The sequence below is a fragment of the Trematomus bernacchii genome, unplaced genomic scaffold (assembly GCF_902827165.1).
Source record: "Trematomus bernacchii unplaced genomic scaffold, fTreBer1.1, whole genome shotgun sequence".
NCBI classification, from domain to species: domain Eukaryota; kingdom Metazoa; phylum Chordata; class Actinopteri; order Perciformes; family Nototheniidae; genus Trematomus; species Trematomus bernacchii.
In genome coordinates, this window is record NW_022987851.1 from 5,018,584 (window position 1) to 5,038,395 (window position 19,812).

The 19,812-nt window shown below is 39.4% G+C and overlaps 1 protein-coding gene across 4 annotated transcripts in view; it reads left to right on the forward strand.

The window, feature by feature from the left end:
* The first annotated feature begins 923 nt into the window (after window positions 1-923).
* Window positions 924-19,812, forward strand: part of bcl9l (bcl9 like) — a 28,483-nt gene continuing 9,594 nt past the window's right edge. Inside the window, exons 1-2 of one of the 4 annotated variants that reach the window (XM_034113020.1) lie at window positions 925-1,242; window positions 19,483-19,553. The gene's annotated coding sequence lies outside the window, so the exon portion shown is untranslated. Of the gene's footprint in view, window positions 1,243-2,998; window positions 3,043-16,771; window positions 19,554-19,812 lie in introns of those variants that run through there. The other 3 variants (XM_034113022.1, XM_034113023.1, XM_034113021.1) reach the window with 3 other exon arrangements.

Sequence of the window (19,812 nt, forward strand, 5' to 3'; positions counted from 1 at the left end):
TAAAAAATGGTTTCTTATTCATCCCTTCAGCAAACACGATGAAAAAATCCCTTCAATGAGGTTGGTATACATTTTTGAGGTGATATAAAAGCAACTGTTGCAGGTCTAATCCTTGCATCATCTTGACAAGAAAAGCATATGAGACCTGCTCTGCGTCTAAACAATGCTCCATGTTTGCTTGATTATGGCAATCACTTCAGTAAGTGGTTGCAAACATTGGAAGCCATGGTTGCCTTAAGCTGCTCCTGATATAGCCCACTGTAAGTGTCCTTGAATTGCTGCAGTGTGCTTTCCTGTAATACTTTGTATGAAACATTACTTACTCCCATCATAAAGGGCCTATACCATAAGTTAACTTGAAGGTATGCTGTTACTTTCACAACCCATACCACCAGAGGGAGTATACAGCTGAAAAAAGCAGCAGGTTTAGTGCAACAACTGGATCTTCACTCTCAGTAACTGGTATAAATGGTTCCCCCCAAACCTGAAGCACTTAAACCCAGTTTAGAGTTTCTGATTTTCTTTGGATTTAAAAACGATGCTAAAGGTGCAAATTTGAAATTTGATGTGATGTGGTGAGATGGAAAGGGTAATTTGCTGGATCAGATTTTTCTCATGAAGCCAAATAACTCACTTCAATGTAGCCTACTATTTTTTGGACGGATTCCCCCAAATAAAAAAACATTATTTCTAGTAGCCTATGTAACATTTTTTTTTATTTCAGGGTGCTGACATATCATCCTCTAAATATATTTATATATAATACATATATATAAATAATCATATTTTGAAGGGAATGACATTGATATTCATTGAACCATAATGCAAATGAGGCTCCCAGCAGCCAGCACAGTAGTCCAGCATGACAGATCAGTCTCCTACAGTGACATACGGATGCCCGTGTGGCCACACTAATTATTGTCAGCGGCTGGGAGTGATATGGACTCGCAGAGAAATGCAACGTCCTGCCCTTCTACATCTTGAATAGTGGGAGTCATGAACCGCTGCAAGGTGACGCGTCCCCTGATTTCAACCGAAACTTCAACCTAGACACGCCGTGTTGTTTATCACCGTGTTAACCTCCCGTCAAACGGCACCAGCTCTTATCAAACACCGGGACAGGGACCATCTTGCGCAGTGTTACGGCGGACGGAGCAAGCGGTGGCGGCGGCGGTGGCCACTCCGGGGAATGTCGACTGGCCGTCAGTCCTGACATCGGCCTCTTGTGATCTCACACGCCAGGTACTGTACTGAGCATTTCAAAACACTGTCACTGCCTTGGTATGCTAGCTGTTCGTCTATTTCACAGCTGTCTTCTTTACGTTTGGACTCGACTAACTTTCTCCTCTTTTTTATGAAGTCTTCGGCTCGCTAGCAAGCCAATAACAAAGTTCAAATCCCGTTAGCTAGCGTTGGTTCGCCTGCAGATGTGTGCTACGGCGACGTCAGTTTACATGCAAGTAGCCTAGCGAAGACATGAATTAGCATGCTAAGTTAGCCCGTGGACCTGGCTGGCGCAGCAAGTCCCCACTCATGAGCGCCGGGGTTCACTTCAGGGGCATGTGTCCTTAAATTCTCCTAACGAGGATGCGGTGCTTGCTCAACTCTACGTTCAGATACGAACATGTGAATCCATCCATGTGTCAAGGAGCACTATTAGCTTGTCAGGAAGCTAATCTGACAGATGCAGCAAAAGCAGCATTTGTATGGTTTTGTGCTAAGCAGCTAAATGGTGTTCAGTGAGGGGACAGACTGCGTAACGATAACGTTACCTGTCACTTCAACACAGACTCTGCGTGGGCATGTGGAGACCAGCAACATGCTGTTAATACTGCCGCTGCTTCACACTATACTTCTCTTAAACTGTTAATGTAGTCAACGATAGCTTTATTGTAGAAAAATACATCCAAATCCAGTTATTTTAATGGGCATTTCCTGCCCCGCTGTGATTCAGAAACACACATTCAAGCAGCTGGACGTCAAGCTAAGTCTATGCCTGACGACTAAAACGCTATGCTGATTAAATTCAATCATTGAAATGTATATGTTTTAATAGCCTTTGCCTTTATTAGAATTGTATTTATTATAATTATATATCTACATTCTGTTATATAGCCTGTTCTTTCTCACACACCCATTTGTTCTTGTGTGTGTGCGGTAACCTTATGAGAACCCATGACCCTGCTCAGTTCAGCCTGTTGAATATAGTGTGATAATGCTCCACTTGAACCTGTTCTCAGAGAGAGATACTACAGGTTTTCTCTTCTGCTACTCAGCCTTTCTGTGTGTGTGTGTGTGTGTGTGTGTGTGTGTGTGTGTGTGTGTGAGCACACAAACGCTTCATGCTGTTTGTGTATCTACAATATCCTGGTGAGCTATATATAGCACCTAACAGAGTTTGCAACTTGATCCGAATTGTCTTTCAGGGCTACAGTACACTGTGCAATGCTTTCTACTAGAAGTGAGATATCTCTGGGATCATAGCATCTTAAAGATCTTTTAAGTATGATATACCTGTAGGCCTTCATGCAAGTTTTATTTTGTCTTTCTATGTTTTTAATCTCTCGAGTCCCTTGAAATTAGCTTTTAGTGGATAATAATTGAAACTTTAACAGGGTCTAATAGACCACTATTTTCTTTTTAGTCCATACATAATTGGCTCATTAAAAACTAATATTTTATGAATCAATTGTGTACACTGCTGTATATTTTGCTTGGATAAAACTGGTGATGAATGATTGTTATTTAGGCAGTCCTCTTGTAACAACATGAAGGATAATGTTTCTGTAACTGTTGGTAGAGCAACATTTCAGCCTGTTGTTGATTGACATATCCAATGTGTGAATGAACAGTCTATTTTTTGCGTCTTTGTGTTTGATCTAGAGTTGATTATGAATGAATAATCATGTGACAGCCACTACATGTCCACACAGCCTGCCTCAGTGCGAGCGGAGACCGTTTTGGTGCGCTGCTGACAAAGTGTTTCTTATCTGGCTAGGTGATCTGAGAACTTTGGGGTGAGTTACAGGGAGCACTGCTAAGGTGAGCTATGAAAGAATAATGTGATATTGAGAACGTTTCCACACGACAGAATACACAAAGACACTTAACTGCAAGGCCCCAATCTCTCACTAGAAAGTATTTAGACCAAACATTGTAATGCATTATGGTTTACATTAATGCCCCAGTCTCAGTGCCTTTCCCTGTGCTTATCTTTTGCATATTTTTGCATGCAGTCTTGGAGACAAATGTTCTCTGTCCACTCTGATGCCGGTCCTCAACCATTTCAAACTACAGGAATATATTTACCGTGCGGTGTATTCAGGCGCTTTAACATTTGTTTGTTCGGTCAGGTGAGAACAATGCCATTTTAACTTGTGTGTGTGTACCAAATAACTGCATTGAGACCTCGTGAGCACGCAGGTCCCTTTTACAAGCAAACTGCAGTGCTGCTTGCTAGAAGTGAGAATGTAATATGAACCAAAGTCAAGATTTAGCCCTTGGATACTGTACCCTGTTACATGGGTGTAAGAGGACATTTTTTCACCTCCGTTTGTCAGCACTTACTTATGCTTGGAAAGCTTTATGTAACATATTGAGTCACAACGGATGCTCCTATTAAGATCATGTGTTCAAAGCTGATGTGAACACAAATGAATGTTTTATTTAGAAAGATGGACAGCTAAGTGTATTTGAGAGTGTATTCTAAATTGTCCGAATACCCAAATACATTAGATACTTGTAATACTGTTTGACTTTTGTTTACACATTTTAATTGAAACTTGTCTGTTAAGTTGGATGACTCAAACAGAGAAACGCATCAAAGTAAACTTTTCCACATACAAAACCGACTAGGTGTGATCACGCGCTTGTTAACCCATCGAACCCATGTTGCTGCTTTCCCATGAGACCTCAGGTGTGATTAGATCAAACATATCATCATAGGTTACAATATTACAAACAGAGTGGGTGAACTAGGCTAGCTTAAGCCTGCACTGTGAAATACATATTTGTGGGAACTGAGAGTTGCTGTCACATTTTTCATATTTGAGATAAAACACAAAACAGTCTTGGTGAGGAGGTAGAACATCTCATGAGCTAGCATTTAAAGTGCCCAATACATAAGAAAATACTGAATCTGCCTGTAAAACTTTTATGCAATTATTGCAAACGCTTTTATGCAATTATTGCAAACACTAAGAATGATCAAGTCAAAGCTGCATTACAGTTGAGGCTGTATTAAATGATTGTGCAGTATATATGAAACTGTCTATCAGTTTCTTAATGTTACTGTTTTACTGTAGTTTGGTTTTTGCCGCTCTATGAGGAAAATGTGCGATATAAGATAACATTGTTGGATATTGCGATAACAATATCAATTAGTTACTGTATAGTGTACCGAGTTCTACCTTTCTTCTACAAAAACAACAAATAGTTTGTTAAAAAAGGGCATTATTGAAGAATTTGAACATTGAACCAATCGGACACCAATAAGGGAAGAACGGTAGTTTGTGATATTATCTTTCAACTAACATCTTTCGCAACGTGTGTATCATGCAATATGGCATCGCTATTGTGGGGGAAACTTCTGAAGCAATTGGAGTCAGGACTCAAAGAGACACGAGGAGAGCTGGAGCTTTGATGGCAAACACTGACGGTTTATTTGGAGCTTCGGCCGGAGAATTCACAAGACCTGTCACGGGCCACGAGTTGACCACACGGTAGAGATGCCACAATCAATTCTGAAGAACCCTCCTGTAGCTCCAGGTTTGAACTAGTTCAGAGTGTAATAATCAACATTATTCAATAGACTAAACAGCTGAGGACACTGAATCACATTTGTTGTCGCTTATGGCTCAGGGTCATCTACACCCCGAGAAGGATGTGTTCCAGGTGTCCCACAACAATAACTATCTCTGACAGAGAGTTGCCCGGTCATAAACTAGCAACATCAACAATATGCTAGGGCAGCCCCTCCTCAAGGGAGATAACGGCTGCTCAAGGTTGGTCAGCTGCGTCAGAGGGCGAAGGAGGACAGCAGGGCAAATTATTCCCCAACAGTTCCTCTCTTTTTATCAATTTTGATAACCTAAAAAACCCTATTTTAATAATAATTTGTTCAATACTGAAATCAATGAGAATCTTCAGATTTGAGTGTGGAATTACACAACATCAATTACATCAATAACAATCACATTAATAACAATATAATAAGATTGAAACATTCAATCACAATGATTGAGACAGCCAATCCTAATAGAAAATCATCTCTCGTCAGTGTTTGGAGCATCTTTTGTCAAAAGCATAATAATGAACACATATAAAATCACAGATACATAATAGCAAAAACATTTATTTTAAACTAATATGTTAACATTTAATCATTAGTTAATCTCCTTTATCAAATTATAAAATCAAAACCAGCTTGCAGTTTAAAGATTAACTTCAAGGCAATAACTAGTCAAAAGTATTTAAAACTCAGGATCATAAGAGATCCAGTTAAGGTATAACAATTCACAGTGGTGATTTGATCAATCTGTAATCTGCCAAATTGCAGTGTCTTCAATTTAGGATTACATTTACGTTTACTTCATTACGCTTTAGTCAAGAGTAAGGCACTTTAGTCTTAGTAAAATCAATACATTCATTTTAGTCAAGTACATTGTTCAAAGTCTGAAAAGGAAAAGTCAGACATTTGTAGTATATTGTAACAACAATCTGAAAAGGAAAAGTTAGGCAAATATTAAAAGACTTTTGTAAAAACCTGGAAAGGAAGGATTAAACATTCTTAAAACTTGAATTAATACATTTGTAAATGCTACCACTGATATGTACCGAATTAACTCAATTAATTATTCTTATTAGCCATACTTACCTGAACATCTACTTATGGTACTTGGAAAGGGTTCTTCTGTGTTTATCTAATGTTGAATATAGAATATCAATTTCTTTAAATTATACTTCTCTAATTTGAGGATCAAATATGCTACATAATTGTTATATTAATTATTATACATATTTGTTTTGGGCCAAATGAAATTAATCCAGTAGTGTACTTGAAACATCATTTTAGGTCTGTTTGTGCATGGATAATACATTAAAGAGTAGTGTTGTTAAGCCTGATTGCTCGATGATTAAGGATATTAACATTATCTGTTATAAATATTAGAAATACCTTATTATTCAATACCTTATAATCTGAAAATATTAATTAATTTATTTTGTTTAGTGCGAAAGTGTAATCTGATCTGACAAAAATATATTAATCACCACTATTTAACACATGTCTGGTCATTGGAAATATAGAAACAATCATTAATTGTACATTTGTAAACATCTGGTTATTCAATTCAATGCTGGAACATGTCCGTCAGTCTTCCTGACTCGTTCTCCTCCTCCCTTTATGACACCGAGTGTCTGGTGTGTAAAGGCATCCTTATACTGTAGATTAGCACTGAGGTGCTGATTGGCTCAAACTCTTCTTCATCAGAGCGCCATATTTCAACCCCCCCAATTGCTCTGCTTGTGTGTGGCTCATTCAGTGAGCACTGTAGCTGACCCCCCAGTGAAACGGAGGCTCATCTGCCGGTATTCCTTCTGCTATCTGCTTGAGAGCAACTGCGTATTCCAAGTGGCGCATCCAGGTGTCCCCCCCGTGATGGGAGAGGTTAGGAAGACATCAAACTGCTCCAAGAAACATGGAACCTTGTATTATAGAAGCCTCTGAAGCCCTCGCTCGTCCTGCAGGGTTGTCTGCTAGAGCCCACCGAGCAGAAAGATGAAGAGAAGCATCCCCTCTTAGCAGAAAGTTGAAGAGTAGCATCCTCTCATCTCGAACGACCTCGTGCTTCCTTGCACGTGGCTGGGGGTACTCTCTGCAGCCGGAGAGTGTGACCCTTTTCTCTCTGACCCTTGGCCTTGAGAGCTGTCCTAGTTATCGGCACAACACCTGATAGGGATGTTTTCTGAGTGATGACAACTCAAAGTAATGGATTAGCACATTATCATTTAATTACAAAAATAGGATAGGCCCCTCAGAATTATTTGGGAGCCTTCCTGACACATGCACATTATCATTTTGGAGGTTTGTGTTAGTCATTGAACATGCAAGAAACATATACTCATCAGTCCATAGCAGAGAAATGTTATTGTAAGTTAAAGGTGAGCTAGTCCCTGTGGATATAACCCCTTCCCAATGATTCTAAATGTTATATTAATTCACCATTTACCTTTTGATAAAATATTAGTTTATCAGAAATACATTTTCTCTTCCATAAAACATAGGTTTGAGAAATAAATTACCCAATATAAAATAAATTACTCAATATAATTGACTCTTCCCTCCCTTTTCTTACATATGTTACATTTGAAATAATAACTTAGGAGTCTATTTAAGCATGGTATAGTTTATAATCTATTAATCGAGAAGACTCAGTATCACCTGTGTGCAGCTTACAAAAAACCATTGTGAGAAACATATATTATGCAGGAAATTGATACATTTGTTGAACAAAGCATATCTGATTTGGGAGGAAAAGCTTCATCCCCTTAACATCTGGCGTATTACTGATGGCATAGCATGAATGATATTGGGTGTCTGAGGGTGTCATTACTGAGAAATGTCAAACAAAATCAAAACCTTAAATTTGAAAACAGGTTTGCATTCCTCACTTAAGGTGACGTTATCATTGGAAACAATAAAAGCTAATTGTTTTCATGTAGAATCTATAAATTGAGTTGTTAGAGCAGAACAGAATGGTTGTATTGTAGCCTGAGTTTCGTGCAGCCTTTAGTTTTACTAGGTGGAAACATTGTCTATATAATGTGAATACATGTAGAACTAGACATTAATGAATAGCCTTAAAAAAAAAAAAAACACTCTTTGGTAACGAGAGTCATGTATCTGAACCAAATGCCCTAAGTGAAGCCGTTAGTCTCATCTGACTGACCCAAGGGTTGGTGCTGGTGTGACAGGGAGGCTTCCAAGTGTTCATAGCAGATGTCATGCTTTCAGTTCATGGCTCAGTGGGGGGGAGCAGACCCATGTGAGACAGTATCAACGGCTGTAATGTTCGTGTGCCTCCTGAGTCTTTGGAGGAGGGGCGGCAGTTTGAGGAGTGTCATTCTCTCTGGGAGCAGGAAATGGTGTCCATTCAGACCAGACCATTAATGTCATTGCACGTAGAGCAGCCTTTAGCATCTCTGTGACTGCACTCAGCCGGACCGTAGCAGGGCAGAACTGGGTGACTTTTAGTGAAGCCGTCCAAGGCCATAGACAAAATGGAACCACGTACTAACAAAAGGGACACAAGGTCATCAATGTCTCTCTTTACCTTTGGCCTAATTGTAAAACAAATCAGTGGAAAAAATGTGGAACACTAATCCATCATCATGAGAAATTAAATTATTTAAAAGAGTTAATTTAAATAATTACTTTATGGGTTGAAGTCAAATTCAACTTAACATTAGAACTAAAGTCAGTCAAAATTGGACGTGCACGGATCAGAATCTAATCATACAACACCATTTTCCCAGCTCTATAATGAAAAGGATAACAAGATTAGGTACATTACAGGAGTGTTAAAACACCCAAACATGCACACGTATCTTATTCTAGTAGAGATTAGAGGACAGGTCTAATGTTGTGAACAAAATGATCAAGCCAAAGTTATTTTATTTATTTAGCTTATGTACCACATTTGATTTAATAATTAATCTTGAATTACTAATAACTTTAAAGAAGGTGTGTGGTGTAGTGTGGGGGTGGTGTGGTGTGTTTGTGTGTGTTGTGGTGTGTGTGTGTGTGTGTGTGTGGTGTGTGGGTGTGATGTGTGTGTGTGTGTGTGTGTGTGTGTGTGATGTGTGTGTGTGTGTGTGTGTGATGTGGTGTGTGTTGGTGGTGTGTGTGTGTGTGTGGTGTGTGGGGTGGTGGTGTGTTGTGTGGTGGTGTGGTGTGTGTGTGTTGTGTGTGTGTGGTGTGTGGTGTGTGTGTGTGGTGTGTGTGTGTGTGTGTGTGTGTGTGTGGAGGTGTGTTGGTGTGTGTGTTGTGTGGTGTGTTGTGTGTGTTGTGTGTGGTGTGTGTGTGGGGTGTGGGTGTGTGTGTGTGTGTGTGTGATTGTGTGTGTGGTGTGTTTGTGTGATGTGTGTGTTGTGTGTGGTGTGTGGTTGTGTGTGTCCTTATGGGAGATAACGGCTGCTCAAGGTTGGTCAGAGGGCGAAGGAGGACATGCAGGGCAAATTATTTATTATATATATATATTATAACAGCTATGACAATAAAACACAATATATTGTGTAACCCTTTGCCAAAGCAAACACATATTTAATTGCCATTCATATTGCCTTTAGCAGGTTTAATGCTTGTAACAAAGGAACTGACACGTTCAGTTACTTCCTTGTTTGCGAATGCTGAACTCTTCACAGGTACTGCCTGTTCTTTAAAAGCACATGGAATGATATCTTTGTGTGGGTGTCATGGAGCTCTGTGTTTTCTTTTAAGGGGCCTTATAATGCTTTTTGGGTTTTCCCTTTCCTGTAGTCTGTTACATAGGTCTTTATGAATGTACTGTAAATGGTCTGCAAAGGCTAAAATCCCAAAGTTCCCCTCCAGAGAGTCCTCCTGACTGAAAGCCTTGATTGGAATATTTTGTTTACTTCCTTAACATAATGACATCACTACATAACACTGGCTAGATAGCACCCCAACACATTGTGTGTGATAGGCTAAGGGGTGGGACATATCTAAGTGCTTGACCAATCGCAACAGAGCCAGCTAACCAATCAGAGCAGACTGATCTCTGGTTTCAGACAGAGGGTGAAAATAGTACCTTTTTGATGTCACAGTAGAGGCACAACATACACATGTGAACCTGAAAATGAGCATTATAAAGCCCATTTAACAGTGGATACCATTATTTCCCCTCGGCAGTTTGTACTCAAATCATTACAGAGGAATGCACAAACTATGACTGGGATTCTACATCCGTATGCTGTGCCTATCACCACCTTTGATTTTCTTCAGCTTTCCTGTCCTGTGGTTTAACGATCAGACCATTACTTAATCTTGACATCGAACATTTCATATTCTTAAACCCACTCAATATTATAACCAACAAAAAACGTTTTAAGAAAAGGACACCACTTTCCAATTACAGTTGATTACTTCACAACGTGACTGTAAGGACATACTGTACATTAGCCAGCAAAGGCCAAACATGTGCCAACACTTTGACTATCTGGAGGTCATTTTCAACCTTGTTTTCATCATTTGCAATAATTACAAGTATACTTATTTTTAATCCAGGTGACTTTTCCTCTTTCTTTGCCTTCCTTTCATCTCTTCTCGATCTCAAATCTCTCACAGCATGCGTGCTTGCTTCAGCGCTGGACACTTACAATTCTTCTTTTATCTTCACCACTTTGTATTCAGTTATAACTCATAGTAGGGCCTTTCAAGCTAGATGCAACTTGTGTCAACGTTGATGTTTCTCGCCCAAATTTGTTAAATGTTCGGGAAGCTTATTTGAGTTCTGGTCAGATCATGTTTAGGCTCACATTTTGGTCGCTGTTTTTAAATGAAGTCGAATGTTGCTTTGGGAAGAGGATGTTGTATACAACCCCTAATGCTCCCTTGGGGAAACAACAGATACTCTTCTAAATATGTTTTGCCAAATCTGAATAAGGCTCAGTTGGAACCCACATATTGTATGGTGGAGGAGTGCATTCCTACACACATTTTTAATGATGATGATGTTTGGCCTAAGTGAAAGACCAAGACATTGTACTAGATTTCACGGACTTGGCGTCCTCTCTTGAGCAGACTGGTAGGTGTGTGTTCATTTTGACAGCGAATGGCTTCCGTCCATCAGCCCACTGCTTCTGTGCCGTAATGCCTGCTTTCTGTCTGTTCTGAGGCTGCAGTTTGGTCTTTTTCCTTGCTCTAGTTGGCTTTTTTCCCAGAATGTGTTGGAAAGGATACAACCCTTGACCCTCTGTACAAAACGAGCCCAGTACTTCCCTGTCCCCGAGCTGAGGCAAAAGCAAGGACTAAGTGCCTAGAGTCTTCTTACCACTTCATTTCCAGCCTATCAAGGAAGTCTTTATCTGTGTTTGTCTGGAAAGGCTAACAAATCCTGTGTAAATGGCCCACACTTCCATGCTTTCCCTACTTCAGCTAGTCCTGAACACAGTTGCAAACCTTTTCAATATCCACCCAGATGATAGCATATACAAATCAGAGGTTATTTTGTTGAATCAGTTCATATATTCTCTCTTTTTTTTTGGTGCTTTTCTTACATTTTTGTAATGTTTTTTTCTTGGTGTAGTAAAAGAAGGTATATCTGAGGTCATCTCTTTTGTCACGACTGTTCAGTGAGGCCTGTTACATCAAAAGACAGCGATGCTTTGAGATCTTTACAAATGTCACACTTTTCCTTTTTTTTTTTCCTGCGGCCTTTCCTCTGTTGCAGGCCCTTCTCTCTGCACGGCGCCTTCTGGTTAGCCTATATTTACTCAGCCCTGTGACATGTTTTGTTGCCACAGCAACCTGCCACAACCCCCCTAGTGTGCTGATTTTTTTCCCTTCTTGCTGGCTGTCACCTGTGCACTGTCCCACAATGCACTGCAGTCCAACAAGTACTGTGAGACTGATAATAGTGAGTGCAGACTTGTAAATAGAGTGTGTGGACTAAGTCTCTTTTATTAAAGGTTTGACATGAAAGGTCACAACTGAATCGTTCAGAAGTTCATTTAAATGGATGTTGACCTGCAGTAACCCCTTGTTATGCTCGTAGACTGATACATTCCTACAGCACCACGCTGCTGAAAAACAAAGTGCATGTTGGGAGACGAGAACAAGCGTGTGATTGAAGGAACGGGGGATTGAAGAGGGAAAAAAAGTTATAGCAAGGAGGACTATAAAAACCGAGAAATAGATATGGCTATAGGGTCGAATGCGGTCAATTATCTATGAACAGGGTTTCCCTGCTTGTTAAACTCTTCACAGCGCTACAGTGCTCTCCCCAAAAAATGCCAAATATGCAGTACTGCAGTTTTTTTCTCTTTTGCAAGACTTTTGAACAAGTTCCAGTTGGGTCCGATCCTTGCTTATATTCTCTGACGGCATACTGTACAAGCATAGTTCTCTCTCTACTGTACTTCAACATTGAGTTTTTAAACTATTGCCTGTGTTAGAGATATTCCCATCAACATCCAATCATTTCCTCAAGATGGTGACTAGTCTCCGAATGTAATGATCTGCAATCCATTGCTATGTTATCATATATGCAAGTTTGGTGCTTTCCATAACGTGACCTTACTGTAGTCACATAGCGTCAAACCCATGAAGGAAATATTTCTTTTCACCCTTTGTCTTGTAACTAACCGAAGCATGTACAATCTGCATTCATCAAACAGAGTCTGAAGCTTGTAATTTATTGGCCACTAGCACCAATAATCACTCAAAATGTACTGATGGCTGCCACTTGGAAGCCGTTACACATTATTGGTGTCCAGTTGATTTTCCATGAGTGAAAGTTGGCAGGGTTTTTGCTGGCTGATTCAACATCTTAAAACCTAGCAGAGCTCGCTGTCAGCATCCTTGTTGATTTTTCTAAAGTCGCATGGCTTGCAAAGCAGCTGGGCTCTTACAAGAGAACGCTAGCTTACAGAACCATTTTGTGTTTTTCCTCATAAAAGTAGTGCAGCAAATTCAGCAGATCACTATAGATTTCAAATCAAAAGTGGTAGTTGTGGTGCTTGAAGTTTATTAGCTGACTTTTTTTGTATAGGCAGGTGGATAGATAGTGACAGTACTTTTGTTTCTTTAGAGAAAGAGTCCTTTTCTCAGTTTTAGTCATGTTCTTGAGCTACCTTAGCCTTGATCAAGAATTGTGGGTTCAATTGGTTGATGTCTGTGAAGCTGCACTAGTGCGGCAAACTGTAGTTCTTGTCATTTCTAAAGTATAAGCAGCCAAACCAGTCACTCAAATTAATTGTTAATATTCATAAGTCAGTCTTGAAAAATGACACCATTTGTTGATTGTACCTCTTATTTGAATGCTATCTATCACAGTGCATCCCAACCAAACTGTAATCTCGCTTTAACGTTGTCATGCTGTAGCGTGGTTAATTCTAAATTCTCTACATCCGTGTCGCATCACATTTCATAGAATTTGTAACAGCCCACTAAAGGTTAATTGACTTTTTAAAGAATGTATGCAGGTCGCTTTACCAGCAGAAGCTGACACTGAAATAAACAGCATGTCTCACTCAGTGGTAAGTGGTGATAGGGATTACAATTGTAGGCTTGTTTGAAACCTTTGTGTGGACATGAAGGGAGCCATTACATCCGCCACATAACCCACATTACATGTTTGTAACATAAAAGCAGGCGAGGAAAACCCCCATCAGAGGTGTGTTGTGTGCTCTTTGTTAACATGTCGTGATAAACCAGAGCTGTGTACTGATATTTTGAGGCAGCACTTGAGTAAAGAAGATTGAATGTTTTGTGGTACACACAACAAATACAAATTCAGCGATTTCTTTATTGAAAAGTCTCATTTATTTTCAGTAGTTTCTATTTCACATGACTCAGTGACTTTAAATTAATGCAGCATTGTATATCTACACTGGACAAGTAGGACACAACTCTGTTTATGTGATTTTAGACTAAATCATATAAACATTTGAATACAATTGTAGCATTTTTTTGGGAAAAGAGCCATGCATTTTTTCAATAGCTTCAATTTCATGTGACTTCAATCAATTCAGCATTGTATTTCTACATTTGGGGGGGGGGGGATTTTATTGGATTTTAATACAATAATTGTTTGAATATTTTAAATGAGAATCTTGTTGAAATATTGAAAAACAAATTGTATTCTGAAAATGTTTTGTTATTATAGGGCTTCACTTTAAAATCATTTTGTTACATAGTTACACTTATCAATAATGTGATCTGCCTCAGGTTATAATATATAATACAATGCTTTGAACATATATAATATATGTTTTAATCTCTATGTTCTGGTGCCTGTTTTAGGGATGGGTTCAGGGTAGCTGATCTGGAACACTATACCTTGGTGGCGGCATGCAGGGCATGGAGATATGGAGAAAATCAAATATCACAATATTTTTGACCAAATACCTTGATATCGCTATTACAGAAATATTGTAGGGTTGATCATTGGTGTTTTCAACAAATATACACAGTAACATGTTTTGATAAATAATCATCATTAATGTGGATATAATAACAAATCTGCTTTTGGCAAATAATACAACAGTTTAAACCGTCTTCAGCATATGACTCTATAACCCTTTACTGAAATGAGTCCTTTTAAAATCAAGAAAAGTCAACAGTTGTACCATAATACGGTGTCTGAAATCGAATGCGATATCTAGTCTCATATCACGATATTGATTGAATATTGATGTACATGTGTTTCCTGGCCTTACCAGCGTGTTTTATTACTGGAAGACAGTTGCGCAACAGGCTGGAGTCATGACTGACAGGGTCAAATGGTCCAGAGCATGGCTTCCTTTAATTAAGAAAGATGACAGTGCTGCTGTGTCTATGAACTTTTTTCAAGTAAGTCTGGAAACACCAGCAAATTGTTTCCACTGGTAATGTTAAGTTTTGGCAGGCTACAGAAAAACCTTGCTGTCTCAGCAAAGAAGGTACTGTATCGTTGAAAACTGAAGGACTTGGTTGACTCTGCAAGGACACATTTTATCTGCAAAATAGTCCTTCACAGAGCATTTATTTTGTGAACAGTCATCCATGTTGTGTTATCCGTGGCCTTTTCCTAAGTTAGAACACAAAGTGGTCAAGTACAGTACATCTAACTTATTTTCCTTCTCTCAGGTTATTGGGCTGGCGCCATGTGCAAATGTGGTTTGTTAATGAGCTAATGGCAACAAACATCTCATCTGTGTTTCTCTGTGTAACGGCGTGCCGTAGAGTCATCCACATTATTCATTCAGCAGTACTTTGGTCTTAGTGTTTACTGGTGAGTCGGCCCACCGAGCAGCACGGTGGCATCTGTGTTTTGGACCTGGCTTCGTATTTTGTTCTCGCTGTTGGCCCCCCACTTCCCTGGGATCTCAGGGTCTATTAATACCAGCTTGCTCTAAAAATACAGAGTACTGTGTGACCCACTGGGACTAAACAGGAGCTCGACCTCTTACCGTAGGCACACTGACATACACACACAGCGGTTATACATTCTGACCTGCATTGTAGTTGCTGCAATGTTTTCCTGGTATTCACACTGAAACCTGGAAATCAAATCATCCATGAACTTTCTTTAAATTCCTGGATAGTCATTTAACAAATATATGTAAGTTCCACATTAAACACATTAGTTTTGGCAAGATATAGTTAATCAAACCTTCAAGCCCAACTGAGAACAGGGAAGTTTGTTTCTGTTGATGTTAAAGGGTTGTAGCAGTGTTTGTTTGCCTGCTTTTGAGTGGATATTTACTAATCATCATGGCCCTAAATGACTTGGCTCTATACGTAAAAACCATGTGCTATGGATTTTAAACATCATTCAATTATTCCCCTAATTTGTTTGGGGCAGCAATTGGATGCAACTGGACAAAGTCCAACTGTTAAATTTAATTTTTTTCCCAAACAACTTCAAACTTCAAAAGAGAAAGGAGAACATTTTATGCAGAAACACATTTGTTTATTGGATAACGGCTAACCTTTGTGTTAACGTGTGCCCCGCTGATCTCTGCTTGTTAGACTTGGGACATGTAGCATTAAATGATTGATAAGTATCTCACAAAGTAAAACAATGAAATGTTCATCAGGGCATGAACATTATAATTCCAGGCCTCATAGTTTTGTTTCCAGTTTCTCAGCTGGCTCCACGTCTCATGGACTCAGGCTGACTTGTTGATCTAGAAGAATTCCTCCACGTCATCAAGAGGTGTCAGTTTGACTTGATTGTGACATTGTGCATATCAGGAACATTGGCAGTAATAAATTCTCATGAAAACACTTACTGTGGCATGCATGATGCTTCTGTTGTAGTAAGACGATAACTGTTTTTCTGCCTATTTGATAGTGATTGATTAAATATCTCTAGGGTTTCGAAATATTCAATTCACTATTGGTGTAAGTCTTTCTAGAAATGTCAATAAGCTGGTATCTATTTTCTATATTAAGGCTGTGTCATGTAAAACTGCTGCACAATACAGACTCCTATGGAGCATACAGAGGCTACTTTATAGGGCCTGAAAACCCATTTTCTTCAGCAGCAGCTTTTTAAATATGAGCAATTTGATCTGACATGAACTCTACATTTTAAAGTCTGTTTATTTCATTTTGGGCATATTGGCTAGCAATCTTAAAACTTGAAGAATGTTTCTAGTTTTAGGGGTTTGTGATTGAGTATAATAGCACAGCATCACGTTTTGCTGGCTCCAAAATGACCATCAAGTTGATTCAATTACAGCTTGTTGTGTGGTAATCTAGGCAGACTTTAATAGGATTGTGTTAGCGACAAGCTATGTTTGAGTGGAGCAATTAACCTGATTTTCTTTTAAGTATTATTTCTATACTATATTTCAATTACTATATTAGGCTTTGTCCCCTTGAGACACTATTTCTCCTGATGCTACTTTGCCCATTCTTTCGGATCTACGTGTTTACTATTAGGTGCACACATGCCTCTGTATGATACAGTTTAGAAACAGCGAAAGTTGTCAAATCATGTACCATCAATCGTGTTAAAGGATTTATTCCAGTCGTATTTACAGGGATACATACAGGGTTTTTTCTAGAAAAATATATAAAATATATCAATGCACACAAGAACATGTATAGAAGATGGCGCAGCAGACGTAAACAACAACGCAATGCAAATGCTGCCATCTGACAGCCTATTTGACACGATTTTCATATTCTTTTTAGTCATTATACAGTTTTTAACAAACAGAAATATTGTTTTCTGGCATCACTTTACATACATCTGATCAATTGTATTTAAGATTCTTCTTTTTCTTTTTGTTCAAACTGGCTTGGTGAAAAATGTAGGGGGGTGGGTGTGTGTGTGTAAGGGAATGTGAGAATTTCGCCCTTAAGGGACATTAAATTAATTTAATCAATTTTCCAACCTCTATTACATTTCGGAATAATTGCATAGCAGTCAGGTTGATTTGATTTAATTCATCATTCAAATGTCACCGTCATTAAGTACGGATCATTTCTAAAGCTTCAGGGCTAAATATCTTTTCAGACTTTCAGGCTTAAGTGGTGAGGATGTGATGAATAGGGATGACACCAATTAAGTTTAGTGTTGGTTCTTTATACGTGTATGAATAGTCAAAGTCTCCTTTATAATACAAAATAAATTAGAGCTAAACATGTATGTGCTGCTGTTCACCAACAACTATAAACCCCCTTGTCATTTATTTATTTTACCGCATTGAATCAAGGTGCAATCATTTTCTTAGGCTGATATACAAAGAGAACAACAAATCATCACAAATAGATGTACGATACAACGAGTAGTTCACACACAGTATGACGCAAGTCATCACCGGTGCAACCAGTTGTTTGGAAGAATTCCATAATACTTTGCATGGTGTTGATCTGTGTATCGTCAAGGTGTGACAAACCTGTGTTGGAAACATATTCATCATAATGGAAAGATGTGCCCTTAGATTCCTTCATTTGTTTATTAAAGTTTTTCATTTATACCCTGGATTAATATTCTAATAATAATGAAATGTCAGTGATTCCAAGTTACCCGCCTAATCTAAAAGAAACTCTAGTAAAACATTCTGTATAGTATTCTGCTATCTGAAATGCGCTGAAGCACTTTTGTCCAGATGTTGCAACTCAAATTGGGTCTTGAGATTCTTCCAAAGAAAATGATATTTGAACCCCGCAAACAGCTCTAAACAGAATGTCTTGGCCCCAATAGAGAAACCTGCTTTGTTTGAGACCTGTGGCTGCATAACGGCTCAGTTAACATTAATGCTCTAACCAAAAATTGCTAGTCACACCAGCATCTTGTCTAGCCACTATTTCAAAAGGTCACTGCAAAACCTTTAATACATGTTAAATTATTCATTAAAACCAGATTGGTTTGTTAAAATGTAAACCTAAAAAACACTCAAAACAAGGAAAAAGGCTTTTGCTTTAAGTCACTGTAATGTTCATTGTGGCTGATTGCTTAAATATAGGCTCCATTCACGTGGCAAGGAGTGGTATTCACTTTAAACTGGCCTATCTTTTTTAAACTGTCCACTCGAAGGTCAGCGCCTCACCATGTGATTAGTCTGCCTCCACTTTGTGTTACACAAAGCAAGTGAGTCACACTTTGTCAACAGCAGCGACGTCTGACTGTCCCTGTTTGAGTTAATGAGTGATGAAGGCCTAAGCCAACGAACAAGGCACCTTTCTGTGCTTACATGAGCCGCTGTTAGTTAATGACTAATTACAGCATTGTGTTTACCATTACCTGTCAAGGTGAGTGAGTGGTACAGACGCCCCTTGACATCGTTCAAGAATGGAAACCAGTGGAAATGTTTACAAGAGATCTGCATCATGTCAGTCAAATATCTTCGAACAGGCTGTGATGACTGTTTGGACAAACTATTGTTCACCAGCAACAGGTGTGGAATGGTCTTGTTGAGACCTGCTGTTTTAACGCTCTGTGCACAGACAGCTTCAGTGGGAGACGCACACTTGTGTACGGCTAGTTTGCAGACTGCACACAAATTCTCCGACGCACCGAGAAGCACACCCAAGTTGCAAAGGTTAAAATCAGAAGCTTGGGGTTATGGACACAGGCAGGTGGTGGTGTCGAGAGGGCGTCAGCTTGCAAGCTATGGACTTGAACCCAGAATGAAGCCTCATGTGGTGGAAACTGTCAATGTTGAGCTTGAATCCTGCTTAGTTTTGTTTTTTATTCCCCAAAATGACCAGTACAGCTTCAAGTAGATATGTAAGATCTAAGGCCTCGTCATCTGGGCTATTCAAACTCAGTCAAGTACATAAAAACAAATGTTGACAAACTCATACGTTTTGGTGGAAGTCTAAACTGAAATCTGTCATAAACAGGTTGTTAGTTTTTGCCTGTTAGTGCTTACACTCAAAGTGTGTGTCTGTCTGCGTGAGGAGGGAGAGACAGGTATTGCTACAGACTGTGTTGTGGAATGTGTGGTGGAGTTTTTGTGGTTTGCAAAGTGTTTGGCAGGGGGAGGGACCTGACACGCTGCTGAGCTACTTCTGAGCTGCAGGTCCCTCCCCCCCCCCTCCACCAGCTCAGTCTGTGCTCTGTTCCCTTAAAGGAATAGTTACCTCACAGCGGCCCTGCTGTCTTATCAATCTTTTGGCTTCTCGTCTCTGCTGATGAAGTTGATGTTGACCCACGGGGCTGAGGACACACACACTGACAGATAGTGCTGACTGTAGAGGTTGCTATCTGGCTCCACTGATGATATTACCCTCCTGTCCTCCAGGTCCATGTGTGGTCAGTGAAGCCTGGAGAGCAGCATGGAAAAGTGTCAGTTGAGCGCCTGGTTGAGATGAGGTGAGTGAACAGGCCTAACCTGGAACCAGAGTGTCACCCACCCACTTACTGTGGGCGTGATATGGGGATTAAAAAAAACAAAAACGTATACAGTTGTCATATTTTGTATTGCTCCCAAATGAGGCATTGTAGAGACATTATCTGAATGTGTCATTTAAATGTATCACAAAAGGAGGTTGTGGTTAAAAAAATGGTAGCAATCCAGATTAGTAAAGGAGCACAACGTATGATCCAAGCCAAATAAGTGAAATGTTAGTAA